The sequence below is a fragment of the Myxine glutinosa genome, chromosome 3 (assembly GCF_964187855.1).
Source record: "Myxine glutinosa chromosome 3, kmMyxGlut1.1, whole genome shotgun sequence".
NCBI classification, from domain to species: domain Eukaryota; kingdom Metazoa; phylum Chordata; class Myxini; order Myxiniformes; family Myxinidae; genus Myxine; species Myxine glutinosa.
Genome location: NC_136263.1, coordinates 19,693,960 through 19,707,507, shown reverse-complemented (window position 1 = coordinate 19,707,507; position 13,548 = coordinate 19,693,960). Strand labels below are relative to the sequence as shown.

Sequence of the window (13,548 nt, the reverse complement as noted above, 5' to 3'; positions counted from 1 at the left end):
CTTGGTTAAAGGTGGTGGAAGAAGAAATGCAGGCAAGGGGGTTAACAAGGGGAGATGTAGAAAATTGGGCAAAATGGAGAAGATTGTCATGGGGCCTGCAAGGCTAACCCCGCTCTGGCAGGGAAAATGGCCTTAAAATGCATGTTGTTGTTGTTTGCTCATTGCGGTACACACAGTGACACAAAACAGCAGAATGACTCCTTTCTCTATTCAAACTGGTTGAATGAGTGATTTTTATATTACAGGCACCTGCAACTCACCACAGCCGAGTTCAATTCCAAAGTGAAGGAGAATCCACCTTCTTGAAATCTAATTATTTATAACAACTTCTCAAAGGTGCCAATAATATTGTCTGGGCCATTTTAGGATTTCTGTGTGGAATAAGCTAATATTTTGTAGTTTTTTCAGCTTTTTTGTTTTGTTCCACTGCAAACCAAAGAAATACAAATGTGGATACCAAAATATATTTTAATTACAACAATTTTCTGGAAGAAATGGTGCATTATTTGGAAAAAAGTGCAAGGGTGCCAATATTTTCTGGCCACGACAGTATGTTGACACAATTTTCATTGAAAAATTGTTCGTGGGGAGGGGCGAGGAGTTTGCCTCCACACTGCAAATTTTGTGTCAATTGGACAAGTGGTTGCTGAGAAACAAAAAGTTTATGTAAATAATAAAGCAAAGAAAGGATGAAGAATACAATGAACCACCTTTAGAGGCCATTTTTCCCCGCAGAGTAGGGGTTGGCCTTTTTGGGGCACCGTGGTCCCCTTTTTGAAGCAATGTTTTATGGTGCGATGCCCTTCCTGCCGCCAATCCTGTTAGTTGCCTCTTGCCACACACAGGAAATTACCAGTGAACTGGTACTCAATTTGCCGACCTCAGAAGGATGACAGGCTGAGTCAACCCTCCTGGCATTAATTCAGTGATTGACTGGGATTCAAACCCAGGATCCTAGGATCCCAAGCCAGCACCCTAACCACTAAGCAAAATACCAGCCTCAGATGAAGAATAAAATATAATAAACGGAACAGTAACCATAAGGTACCACAGCCTGTAATGCAGGGGTTCCCAACCTTTTTTGTGTTATGACCCCTTGGCTCCCAGAGCACATCCCCAGCACACCCCCTCCCTTTCGCGAGGGTCGAGCGGTGGAGCGCGGGTCGAGCGGCAGGCTAGGGGGTCTGGGGGCATGCCCCTCGGGAAAAATTTGATTTCTAGATGCTCTGTGGTGCATTCTGAGAGGTGTTTTTTTCCTTTAATTGGCTATTTTGTTTGTATGAGGATTGGTAAATTATTACACAGAAAATGAGGAATTCCAAGTAGCCAACATGAACATTTAGTTCCATAGTTTTTTTCTGTTCCTTACTGGCTCCCAACTACATCGTTTTTGGAAGAAGCAAACAAAGCAACGTCGCTCGAATGATGCATGTTTGATATGAGATTTTAATATTATCAGTAGCAACACTATGGACAGCATAAAATATAACTGTCACACAAGAAAACAGTAGGAAAAGGTTACAAGTCAAGAATATGTGAAAACTAAAAACCTCTGTTGTGTCTGTATTTAACGTAGTGTTATAATCTCACAAAAAAAACAACTCTTTCGCTTAGTTCCTTTCGCTTGTGGTGCCAGCATCTTCACTTTCATTTGGAATCCGGATTTGGAACCAAGCATGGAAGGAGCACCGTCGGTACAGACACCGCATACATTCTCCCACTGAATTCCTCCCGCATCGAAGAACAACTTCATTTTTTCCATGACGTCGTTGGCTTTTGTCATTGTTTCCAGGGCACTGCAGAACAAGAATTCTTCCTTGATATCATCTCCCTTGACATAGCGAACGAATGCCAGTAGCTCGGAGCAGGAACTAACATCGGTCGATTCATCAAGTTGAAAAGAAAACAAGCCGAAAGGCGCCGCCTTAATCTCATTGATGATCTGTTGTTTCACATCTTCCGAAATGTCACGGATATGACGCTGCACTGTGTTATTCGATCGAGTGGGGTTTTTTCTTCTTTCCAATTTCAAGAGAAACTTCATCGGAAGCCTGGACAGTTGCTACATTTTGTTGGTTGAAAAGCTCCTCCCTCATCCAACTTCTGTCGCTTTAAATTTCTTTCATGCCGCTTGAAAAATTCGGGATCATGCTTTGCATGGTGTGCGCGATTCGTCTCGAGGTGCAACTTCAATTTGGATGGCCTCATGGATTCAGTACTCAAAACCTTGTGACACAGCACACATTGTGGTTTATCTTTGCCAGACACGGTAATGGACGTGAATCCAAGCTTTATGTATTCGTCAAGATACTTTCTTTTTTTACTCCCAGAAGCCATAACGTCAAATCTGCAATAGGAAAAAAAAACAATATCAAAGTCAAAACAATATAATAAATAAAATTAAAAAAAAATCACTTTTAGTATGGTTCAAATTACCCCATGGTCCCCCGATTACACCATGGCCCCCCAGGTTGGGAACCACGGCTGTAATATTTTTGGTACCCTAATTATGAACATGGAGGACTGTTGATGAAAGCTCCACTCACTGGGTTGGTATCCATAATCATTACTATCTGAACACAAGTATTTTGACAGTTGTGGGCTTCCTCCCTCTAATACAGGCTGTGGTACCCTCTGGTTACTGTTCCGTTTATTATATTTTATTATTTTATTCTTCATCGTAGCCTGGTGTCGGCTAAGTGCCGTGGTTCCCAACCTGGGGGCCATGGTGTATGATGTCAAGGGAGATGACATCGCTATGTCAGGGGAGATGATATCAAGGAAGAATTCTTGTTCTGCAGTGCCCTGGAAACAACAACAAAAGCTAACGACGTCATGGAAAAAATGAAGTTGTTCTTCGATGCGGGAGGAATTCAGTGGGAGAATGTATGCGGTGTCTGTACTGACGGTGCTCCTTCCATGCTTGGTTCCAAATCCGGATTCCAAACGAAAGTGAAGATGCTGGCACCACAAGCGAAAGGAACCAAGCGAAATTGAGTTTCTTTTTGTGAGATTATAACACAGTTATAGTTTTCACATATTCTTGACTTGGAACCTTTTCATACTGTTTTCTTGTGTGACAGTTCTATTTTATGCTGTCCATAGTGTTGCTACTGATAATATTAAAATCTCATATCAAACATGCATCATTCGAGCGACGTTGCTTTGTTTGCTTCTTCCAAAAACGATGTAGTTGGGAGCCAGTAAGGAACAGAAAAAAAAACTATGGAACTAAATGTTCATGTTGGCTACTTGGAATTCCTCATTTTCTGTATAATAAGTTACCAATTCTCATACAAACAAAATAGCTAAATAAAGGAAAAAACACCTCTCAGAATGCACCACAGAGCATCTAGAAATCAAAATTTTTCTGGGGGGCATGCCCCCAGACACCCCTAGCCTGCTTGCACGCCCTCCGCCGCTCGACCCTCGCGAAAGGGAGGGGGGTGCTGGGGATGTGCTCTGGGAGCCAAGGGGGCCATAACACAAAAAAGGTTGGGAACCCCTGCTCTCATGAGTTGTCTGTGCCTGCCTTTCATGGCTGACGTATTAAAACTAAGCTCTCATTTGGTACACCACCAGCAGAGGGCACTGCATCAATGCAAAGCTCATGCTATCTTTGGGTAGTGTGTTAGGCTAGTGTTTTTTTATTTGTTTTTTTCTCTGCATTGCATAGATTACCTGGGCTGCTACCATGGCAAATTTTTAAATTTTATGTATCGTCTGAACACATGGATGGTTGAACACCAACCAACTTGAACACCTTTAACAACTTGAACACCTTTAAGACAAGGAACTGACACTCGAGGTCCCCTGCCTTTTGGGTGGTATGAGGAATAGATCTGGGTTATATGAAAGTTAAATGTTTAACTGTTTTTGAAATATCGCGTACACAAGCCAAGTTACTGAGATGTTTGCCATGGCAACATAGTTCAGCCAATCACTGCCGTAATCTGATCAGGTTGAGCTGATACTGTCATGGGGAATTGATATCTGTAAGATGAAAGCTAAATGTTCAATGGTTTTTGAAATATTGCGTCCATAAACGTACGTGAATGGATGATTGAAGCTCGTTGATCGATGATCCAATGGTTGGTCCAAGCTCGTTTTATTGTCTTCGCGGGGACATACACCATGCCATTTTCAAATCACTCATTGTACTGCTTGTAATTGACATTTTCAATGTGTGCTCCGCCTCTGTTCAAACAGGCTTTTATCCTGACTCCAAATTTCTCCACAACTCGTCTGCAAGTGGCTGGAGTGGTAGTCTGACAGTCGTCCTCCACCACCTGCTTCAGGACAGTCAGCATTCGAGGTTTGTTGGCATAAACTTGACCTTTGGCAGCACCCCAAAAGAAACGATGGTTTTCATAGAATATTTACCCTACGCAGGCAACTTGTTGCGAGCCAACTCTTCTGTTTTTGAAGGTTTTTTTCTTTTTTCTTTTATCCAATATAGATGCCAGACCATGTGAGCGATGACATCATAAATTTAGATTCTCTAATATAATTGTTGTGTAGATCACGCTCAAGAGATTTCAAACTGATCAGACAAAGCGTTGTCCCTGTTGAATTATGACATCATAATTAAGGCACCAATGACGTTATCGTTAACAACACTTATTTCCCATGCGGAGTTCTTTACAATGAGTCACTTTTCATTTTTTTTCCATGGAACGGTTTTGGGGATAGAGAGGTGCAATCTTTTTCGGTTTTTCCAAGATGGTGCCTGTACCACATGACCTATGATGTCATAATTATCATTTTAAAATTATACAGGAGGAGGCGCTCCTTTGGTGAAAATTTATTGTCAATCGGAGCAACAATTGCAGAGAAAAAAAAATTCGTACTGATCGGATCAAGAGTTGTACTTGTCAAATTATGATGTCATAATTAAGGTACTTATGACATCATCATTAACATATCTTATTCCCCAAGGGGAGTACTTGACACACACCATGTATTAACTTTTTGATGGAGCGGTTTCGGAGATATAGACGTGCAACGTTTTTCAATTTTTCGAAGATGGTGCCTGCACCACGTGACCTATGACATTTTAAATTATATGTTTATTTTTGCATACAAAGTCAAGGCTCATGTTAGAGCTAACATATTAAACACGAAAACGTGCACATACACATAAAACATACAATAAAGGGAGCGGGAGACAACAGGGGGAGAGAGAGGAACGCACACAAGCACAACAACAGTAGAGAACAGGGACATTGACATCATAATTATCATTAAATATTCTACAGGAGGAGGTGCTCCTCTGGTCAAAATCTCATGTCCATCGGACTAACAGTTGCAGAGAATGTTGTTTTTCATACTGATCAGATCAAGCATTGTACTTGTTGAATTGTGACATCATAAACATATCTTATTCCCCATGGGGAGTTCTTGACAATGAGCCTTGTTTCAATTTTTTCCATTGAGCGGTTTGGAAGATATCGAGGTGCAAAGTTTTTCCAAGATGGCATCTGTACTACATGTCCTATGACGTCAAAATTATGAATAAACAAAATCTACAGGCAGAGGTGCTCCTATGGTAAAAATTTGGTCAATCGGACAAACGGTTGCTGATGAATTAATTTTTAAAATGCAGACACGCACATATGCCAGATGTATGCCACACGTATGCAACCAAATGCCTAACACTGCTTTTCACTTCGCGAGCGCAGGGTAAAAATCCAGTGGTTTAAAATCTGGGCTATGGGATGCCCACTTGTGTGCTGTGCCCAGGCTGATGACACCATTTCCAAACAGCTGGTGGAACAGGTCGATGGTTTCACCTGCAATGTGCGGTGGGGCACCATCCTGCATGAACCACGCAAGTCCAAATTTGTTTGGAGACAGTAGTTGAGCGCTATTAGTGTGGCATTAGCGCAAGACCTCACGGTACTGTTCGCCGTTGACTGTCATCGTCTTACCATTGGCGTCCTAGAACCAATACGGTCCCAGCATACCCCATCTCGCATTCAATGCACAGAAGTAAGTGGACTTGGGGCCCTTGAGAGACATCTCAGACACTTCAGGAGGCTCAGCAACCCAGAAGATGTTGTGATTGTTGATAGCCCCATTCAAATGGAAGTGTGCTTTATTATCACTGAACCACAAGGAGTTGATCCAATTTGGGTACCTTTCCATTCGGTCACTGAACCAATCACACATTGTTACTCATTTTGCGCTGTCATTCAGAGATAGTTTATGCCTTACAGATATGATGTAGGGGTAGAGCTTCAGTTCAGAAGTAAGAATGCACTACACAGATGAGGCTGAGATCGCTAGTTCTTGGAAATGCCGACAGAGGCATTTCTTAGAACTTTCGATAGCAGAATCTTTCACAAGATCAATGTTCCCTTGGTACACTTGGTGGGTGGTCACTGTTGCCTTATTTGGATTATTCACACTTCCATCACATGTGCTAGCAAGTGGTCCACAAACCGCTGAATGGTCCCATTGGAAGGTTTTTATGGGTGTGATCATTGTAATAACAAGCAACGGTACCCGCCCTACGGGCGTTGCTTCAATTGGGAGGCCCAAATGAAAAGGCAAAATATCAGAAATTGAAGGCTTTTTTATTTTAAACGATTTATATAAACATTCGTTAAATCATATCACATGCAAATCATCAAAATCTAAACAGTATTTGTAGAATTTCAATAAAAGCCACATCACTGTTCATATCGGTAAATATTATTCATCGTGTTTGGAAAAATTGGAAATTGGAAAATTGGAAAAACAATACAGCCTATTTTACTCCAGGGGGTCCCAGGATTACCCACCCAAAATTTAGTTGCGATCGGTTCAGCCGTTTTTGCGGAACCTGGGAACAGACAGACAGACAGACAGACATACATTTGGTGAATTATAATAAGATGACAGTGTCGTTGGCACACCTGCATGTGGGATTTTGTCTCAAACCATAAAATCACAATTTTCACTTTTGTTCCACTGTGAACACCATAGTTGATGTTGGGTCTTGCTGACTATTTGCTAGAAGGCATAGCACCATAGACAGGACGTAAAACCTCAAAAGGCCCTTATATAAAATGCTTGAGGCATTTCTTGTTAAAAATAAAAGTTGGTAACAAGTGTTTTTAACATAATTTGGGTATGCTGAATCCGAATCCGGTTGTTACCAAGCTGGCAAATGCTTTATAGTGGCTCAAAATCGCAATTAAAAATGGCCGCCAAAATCGCACATATTTGATGTGTCAAATTTTGTTATTTCATGCTTTAGGTTAAAACTATGTTAGCAGAGTAGGTATTTGGTCTTTTGAAAACACTTTCAGCATGGATAATTCAAACTAAGTTGATACCAAGCAAATACAAGCTGCTGGCACCCCGCCAGAGGACAAAATCCAAGATGGCCACAGTAAAGTTTGAAAAATGCATATATTTGGTTTCCCACTAGCCACAGATATGTTATTGGTGTCTGAATGTAGTACTTAAGGTTTAGAGTTAAAACAACTCATTGATCACAATACTGACTATTTCGACAACAGCAAACATATTGGATGATACCTGGGGAGTAGTGGTAGTTATACTGCCTCATTCATGTTATTGCTTTTCATAAGTTCTCTTTCAGATTATTGGAATCATTTTATGCTGGACGACAATCCGTGGACTTAGTTAAGGTGTTTAACATACTTAATCAGCGCAATGGCATTAGGTAAGATATACATGCTAACATTGTTGTCTAAGCTACAGTTTAAATGTGTACACTCGGAGCGGCTTATTTAAGACTTAATTATAAGTAGAGTATTATAACCTGTATATTTGAGAACATGCTTATTGGGTACGAGTGTTAACCATGGCTTATCTCTTTTCACAAAAATGGACCCAGTGCTTAGTCTCAAGAGGCGATCTTCATCACCATCCCTGAGTCTCTGTATCATTTGTCAGAAGGACGACAAGGATGTGCACCAGGCTGGGAAGCAGGGTTTGCTGACACTCCGAGATGCTGTAACCGCACGAAGAACCATGGCTTATCTCTTTTCACAAAAATGGACCCAGTGCTTAGTCTCAAGAGGCGATCTTCATCACCATCCCTGAGTCTCTATCATTTGTCAGAAGGACGACAAGGATGTGCACCAGGCTGGGAAGCAGGGTTTGCTGACACTCCGAGATGCTGTAACCGCACGAAGTAAACTCAGAGATGATAGCAACAGAGATGTTATTGATAGACTCGAAGTTGTGCTTCAGTCAACAGATGCAGAGTCAGTTGTGTGGCATAGACATTGCTACACACAATTTACTGACGAGGGAAAAATTAAGTGGTTGCACCAGCATCAGAAAACATCAGGATGTAGTATGGACACAGATGGAGAACAAGCATCGAGCAGCAAAGAAACATGCATCTCTTCCAGATCAACACATATATTGCGAGGATCTGTCCTGGGTACTGACTGGGACAAATGCTTATTCTGTCAAACTGTGCATATAAAGCATAGACTTGTATCTGTAACAACACAGAAAATGAGTGCGCAGATAATCGAGGCGGCACAGTTTGATAAAGTGTTACGTATTCGAGTTGCATGTGTCAACGATCTGATTGCGTCAGAAGGCAAATACCACCTTCAATGCTATGTGAACTTTACGAGGTCCACACAAGCTATTCAAAGCATTAGTCACAGAACTGATCTAGCCATGGCGTGGCTATGTTCAGAGCTGCAAGTCTCAGCTCAGAAAGGACATGTATTGGAACTATATGATGTTTTCAATCGGTACTGCTGCCTGACCAAGGGTGCAAACATTGAGATTCCACCATCGTTTCTCAGCCGCAGGGCTTCTTTCACAGAAAAGCTAAAACATCATTTGACAGAGATCTACGAGTTCATCCCTATGCTAGATAGGGCACCCTCGGGAAACAAAACGCTTCTCGTTCCCACAAAATATCGCCATATTCCCATTTCACAGATGGAAGATCAAGACAACGATGAACTATTCACGCCAGTCCATCAACCTGGAGATGACATTTTCCTTTCATTAGTCCACGTAGCCCTTAAGATTAGAGGAGACCTCGTGTCACAGCCAGGCCACAAAGGATTCAACGTCAGTGAAGATGATGCAGCTGCATGTATACCAGATTCCCTATATATGTTTCTTCGTCTTCTGTTTGAAGGCCAGTCAGCTCTTGATGGTGACACTGATGAAAATGACGACGAAGTACTTGAGGCAAAAGTTCGGTCAAACGTCCTAAACATTGCACAAGATATTGTATTTGCAGTCAGCCATGGGAAAAAGTGGACCCCAAAGCACATTGGACTTGGAAGTACATTGCACCAGGCAACGAGGTCCAAACATCTGGTGCAACTGTTTAATAGTGCAGGTCATGTCCTCAGCTACGATTCCATCCTACAAGTGGATAATGCTCTGGCAGAGCATACCATCCAGAACATGGATACTGAAAATGGTGCAGTCATTCCCCCTAATTTGACACCGGGAAAATTTGTACATTTTTCCGCAGATAACATTGACATCAATGATTCATCGATGGATGGAAAGAACACGTTCCATGCTACTCAGATGGCTGTGTGGCAACGAGGTCCTGCTCCAGACTTCAACTTCCATGATCTTGTACCATCGAAGCATAAATCACTTTCAGTGCCAGATGCCATGAATAACATAATAGAAGCCAAAGTCAGGGAAACACAACGTACACCAGCGTTTACTGCAGAAATCCAGCCAGAATGGCACACCGAAGTTGAACATGAAAACGCATCAGCGCAACTGGCGTGAGCTACAGATATGTCTTTCTTCATGAAACGGCAAAATGAAAATCCACAGTTGGGATGGACGCAACACAATCAGTTTTACAGCACGACGGATCCAGAAATGACAACGATTGGCTACTTACCAATTATTCAAGCCCCGGCGCATGAGCTTGACACTCTTACTACGGTCATAAAACGCTGCATGCACATCAGCTCAAAGCTAGGTCAAAAGTATGTATGTAGTCTACAAAAGTATGTAGACCAAGCATTGTATTGCAAATTACTGGAGTTGAAATCTGCGATACCGGAGTTCAAGGAAGTTCTCATCCCTCGCCTTGGTGGTCTTCATATCTCCTTGAACTTTCTCAAAGCTATTGGCCAGCACATGCAGTCGTCGGGGTTAGCAGATATCTGGTCCGAGAGTGGAATTATGGGACCGTCCACCACAGAACACTGTATGGCAGGCAAGTCATATTCTAGAGGAATGCGAGCTCACAAACTAACATTGCAGGCACTTTGGCAAGTGCTTCTACCACAACTTACAAGCTACCTTGAGGAGCATGACGAGCAGCTGAAAAATGAACTGGACAATGCGTCGGATTCGATTGATGATCTTATCACAATCATTGGATTTTGATTGGATTTTGTCCTCTGGCGGGGTGCCAGCAGCTTGTATTTGCTTGGTATCAACTTAGTTTGAATTATCCATGCTGAAAGTGTTTTCAAAAGACCAAATACCTACTCTGCTAACATAGTTTTAACCTAAAGCATGAAATAACAAAATTTGACATCAAATATGTGCGATTTTGGCGGCCATTTTTAATTGCGATTTTGAGCCACTATAAAGCATTTGCCAGCTTGGTAACAACCGGATTCGGATTCAGCATACCCAAATTATGTTAAAAACACTTGTTACCAACTTTTAACAAGAAATGCCTCAAGGAGTTACAAATGCTGACTTTTCCTCCTGTCTACCACCACCATAACCTGCAAGAGAGAAGGTGAAAGCATTAGAAACGACAGAATATCGCGCTGCTCAAATAGTCCACCTTTTTAAAACACTATGTATATATATATAGATCTATACATACATACATACATACATACATACATACAGTCACGTGAAAAAGTAAGTACATTTGTACAGTAAGTACAAGAACTCGCGGTCCCCATGTGCTGTCTTTCCCTCGCGGTCCCCCTGTACTGTCTTTCCCTCGTGGTCCCCATGTGCTGTCTTTCCCTCGTGGTCCCCATGTGCTGTCTTTCCCTCGCGGTCCCCATGTGCTGTCTTTCCCTCGCGGTACCCCTGTGCTGTCTTTCCCTCGCGGTCCCCATGTGCTGTCTTTCCCTCGCGGTCCCCATGTGCTGTCTTTCCCTCGCGGTCCCCATGTGCTGTCTTTCCCTCGCGGTCCCCATGTGCTGTCTTTCCCTCGCGGTCCCCATGTGCTGCCTTTCCCTCGCGGTCCCCATGTGCTGCCTTTCCCTCGCGGTACCCCTGTGCTGTCTTTCCCTCGCGGTCCCCATGTGCTGTCTTTCCCTCGCGGTCCCCATGTGCTGTCTTTCCCTCGCGGTCCCCATGTGCTGTCTTTCCCTCGCGGTCCCCATGTGCTGTCTTTCCCTCGCGGTCCCCATGTGCTGTCTTTCCCTCGCGGTCCCCATGTGCTGCCTTTCCCTTGTGGTCCCCATGTGCTGTCTTTCCCTCGCGGTCCCCATGTGCTGTCTTTCCCTCGCGGTCCCCATGTGCTGTCTTTCCCTCGCGGTCCCCATGTGCTGCCTTTCCCTCGTGGTCCCCATGTGCTGTCTTTCCCCCGCGGTCCCCATGTGCTGTCTTTCCCTCGCGGTCCCCATGTGCTGTCTTTCCCCCGCGGTCCCCATGTGCTGTCTTTCCCTCGCGGTCCCCATGTGCTGTCTTTCCCTCGCGGTCCTCATGTGCTGTCTTTCCCTCGCGGTCCCCATGTGCTGTCTTTCCCTCGCGGTCCCCATGTGCTGTCTTTCCCTCGCGGTCCCCCTGTGCTGTCTTTCCCTCGTGGTCCCCCTGTGCTGTCTTTCCCTCGCGGTCCCCCTGTGCTGTCTTTCCCTCGCGGTCCCCATGTGCTGTCTTTCCCTCGCGGTCCCCATGTGCTGTCCTTCCCTCGCGGTCCCCATGTGCTGTCTTTCCCTCGCGGTCCCCCTGTGCTGTCTTTCCCTCGTGGTCCCCATGTGCTGTCTTTCCCTCGCGGTCCCCCTGTGCTGTCTTTCCCTCGTGGTCCCCATGTGCTGTCTTTCCCTCGCGGTCCCCATGTGCTGTCTTTGTCTTTCCCTCGTGGTCCCCCTGTACCGTCTTTCCCTCGTGGTCCCCCTGTGCTGTCTTTCCCTCGCGGTTGTCAGCTCTTTCACGAGCCTCGATTCAGTATAGAAAAAAAACAAAAACCCCCCATGTAAAGTTTTGACTTTTTCAACATATTTCAACATACAGCTATTTGATCTTCATTTCAACAATATTGATAGATAAAGGTGATATAATATAACAAATATCATGAAACATTTACATTTTGTAGTCCATTGTATAATTCAAATAAACATAAATGCAAATTTCGCATGTGGAAAAAGTAAGTACACCCTTGACTCTAATACGGGGTATTGCCCCCTTTGGCAGAAACAACCTCAAGGAGGCGTTTCTTATAACTGTCTACCAGTCTCTGACATCGACTGGGAGAAATTTTTGCCCTCTCCTCTATGCAGAATTCTTTCAGCTGTGCGATGTTTGAGGGGTTTCTTGCATGCACAGCTCGTTTCAAATCCCCCCACAACATCTCGATGGGATTTAGATCCGGGCTTTGACTTGGCCATTCCAGAACCCTCCATTTCTTTCTTTTCAGCCATTCCTTGGTGGATTTACTGGTATGTTTAGGGTCATTGTCGCGCGGAGCCTTCTGGTTAACACCAGCGACCGCGAATGCACCAGAACGGATCTACTGGAGGCGACGCTCAAACACGGATTTTGCTTATGTAGCGCGGGAAGAAGAAGGGAAGTGGAAGCTGTGGTAAAAGCGCTTACCTTCAGCGAAGCGATGGCAGCTTTGATCCTGCAGGGAAATTAATGAACTCGAAACCGAATTAGAATGTACAAAAATAATGATTTATTAACGAACCCGATAACGAGAAACGCGACGGTAATAAAATAATGGGCCTATATTGGGATCCCTGGTGTTGGGCTAGCGGCTAGGGTGCCAGCTTAGGATCCTAGGATCCTGGGTTCGAATCCCGGTCGATCGCTGAATTAACGCCAGGGGGGTTGACTCAGCCTGTCATCCTTCCGAGGTCGGCAAATTGAGTACCAGTTCACTGGTAATTCCCTGTTTGTCGTTAAAGGCGGCAAAAAGGGTTGGCGTCAGGAAGGGCATCCGGCCGTAAAACATTGCTTCAAAAAGGGGACCAAAAAACAACAACAACCACAGTTCCCGAAGAAGGCCAACCCCTGCTTTGCGGGGAAAAATGGCCTCTAAAGGTGGTTTATATTGGGATCCCACACACCAGACTCAACAACAGGACACAGTAATGAATGAACAAAAGAAACGTCGTGTAATGGTGATGTGGTGTGCGGTATTATCTGTCCGTCGGTTGCAGTGTAACACGGCTCCAAACTCCGGCGTGAAGGAACCCTCCGTCCGCCTCGCACGATTCGCTAGACCCGAGCCAACGCCCGCTTCGTTCGCACACGAGGTCCCGCCCTTTCACAGCACCGAGCCTCGCTCCCGCACCACGCAGATGGTGAACCAACGACCACAAGGACCTCTCAAGACCAAGAAGAAGCACAAGAGCTTCAAGCACAGAGAGATTTCGTGCAGCG

General features: G+C 44.2%; 1 protein-coding gene across 8 annotated transcripts in view; it reads left to right on the top strand.

Annotated features, from left to right (window-relative positions):
• The window catches only part of SLC43A3 (solute carrier family 43 member 3), a 132,421-nt gene that overhangs the window by 14,030 nt on the left and 104,843 nt on the right, over positions 1–13,548 (top strand). For all 8 annotated transcript variants that reach the window (XM_078773742.1, XM_078773739.1, XM_078773744.1 and 5 more), the window contains one exon: positions 4,210–4,315. The gene's annotated coding sequence lies outside the window, so the exon portion shown is untranslated. The remainder of the gene's footprint in view (positions 1–4,209; positions 4,316–13,548) is intronic.